The sequence below is a fragment of the Miscanthus floridulus genome, chromosome 3 (genome assembly GCF_019320115.1).
Source record: "Miscanthus floridulus cultivar M001 chromosome 3, ASM1932011v1, whole genome shotgun sequence".
In the NCBI taxonomy this organism is placed as follows: domain Eukaryota; kingdom Viridiplantae; phylum Streptophyta; class Magnoliopsida; order Poales; family Poaceae; genus Miscanthus; species Miscanthus floridulus.
The window spans coordinates 44051375-44053193 of NC_089582.1; the positions used below are offsets into that span (position 1 = coordinate 44051375).

At 49.6% G+C, this 1819-nt stretch overlaps 1 pseudogene; it reads right to left on the reverse strand.

The window, feature by feature from the left end:
* Nucleotides 1-440: 440 nt before the first annotated feature.
* On the reverse strand, nt 441-1378 carry LOC136545599 (NDR1/HIN1-like protein 10; annotated as a pseudogene).
* Between the last annotated feature and the right edge of the window lie 441 nt (nt 1379-1819).

Genomic DNA, 1819 nt, shown 5'->3' on the forward strand with positions numbered 1-1819 from the left:
CGAATTTCTGGCTCCTCCTGCTCCGGTTCTGACATGCTACAGTGCATGAACAGTGTAGGAGCCGAAGCACCTCGGAGCCGTACCAAACGGGGCCTAACAAAACTACAAAAGCTTCTCCTCCTGTTGTGCTATTAACGGGGTCCACCATAACCTACAAGAAACCTCGGTCCCATGGTACTTCTACTACTTAAACAATGGCTACCGGCCGGCTAGTCCAACCTCCAACGTATATATATATATATATATATATATAATAAAAAGGGGTTAAAAACAAAAGAGAATAGGCAGAGATTTGTCCATTGTCAACATGCGGAATCGCATTGCAATAACTAGATTTGTTCACAGCAAGAAAGTTTGTGAAATAGGGGTACATTGCTAGCTGCATTGTTCAAGTCTCATGTGAGGGACTCGTATTCAAACATTTGGCATCGAAACCAATGAAATCTGACGGGCGAAACACACACACACACACACACAGTTCAACTCAATTGCAACAATAAGAACCAACAATAGGGGGACAGGATGAGCAAAACACAACACATGAGCTCCAAATCAAAATCAATGCATTTGCAAACCCATCATCTCTAGCAGTACTTGTCGTCGGACTTGGCGAGCTCGCAGTCGACCTTCTGGAACACGACGGACGCGGCCCCCGGCGCGGCGAGCTGCAGCTTGAGCGGGCAGGTGGCCTCGATCTTGCACTTGGTCTTGCGCAGCGTGTACTTGAACTTGCCCGTGACGGCCACCTCCACCTCGAACACCCCCGTGGCGTTCTCCTTCCTGAACTCGGCCTCGCCGGCGTTGCCGAGCGCCACGCCCCGGCCCTCGGAGCTCGAGGCCAGGTGGTACACCACCGTCTTCCGGGGGCCCAGCTTCTCGCCCTTGTCGGCGACCTGCACGCGCTCGAATGGCTGCCCGTCGAAGCTGTACGCGGCCTCCAGCGGTTTGTTGTGCTTGATGCCGATGGCCCAGTTCGGGTTGCGGACCGTCAGCGCCAGCGTGAGGTTGTAGGCCAGCGCCGTCGTGGGCGTGGTGACCAGAGCGAACCGGGTGAGCGACGCGTCCTCGACGCTGATCTTGACATGGCGGAGGGGCCCGCCAAAGATGACGATGATGAGGACGACGCCAGTCACGATGATAAGGCCGATGACGATGGCCAGACAGATGAGCCAGTCCTTGACCTTGTCCCAGAAGCCGTCGCAGCAGCCACACATGGTTGCCTGCCTCGCCGCGCGCGCGGTTGATGAGGCGTTCTTGCTTCAGATGTAGGAGGAGGCTGTGCTTGGAGTTTGCATCCGTTGTTTGAATTGGGAATTTGAGGTCGATCCGGTAATGGGATGATGCGTTGAGAAAGGAGCAAGTAAAGAATAATATGCATAGCTTTAGTAGACCTGTATAGTCTTGGTCCTCGTCATTGTTTTACACTTCAGTACAGCTAGTTAGCCCAGGGCTTATCTGACGGCACTTTTTTGTTGCGCGCACATGGAGATGCTGGAGAGCATCGGGCACATGAAAATAAGATTAGGACAGAAGACCATCATTTTGTCAATGCCAACTAGATTGATTAATAAGGACACTTCAAACCCTGATTAACGAGGACATTTTAAACCCAGAAACTAGGATAGTTTCTACATTTATTAGGTCATTTTTAGTGGGGTTTTATCATAGCTTCATCTACATTTAATAGGTTGCCACATAAATATTTTATGACATGACGATGTTCTAAAAAGAGAGAGAAGATATGGGTCATAGAATTAAATGCCAATGAAACAAAAGAATGAAACTATGTATTGAAAATGATTGCTTAATATATGTTTAA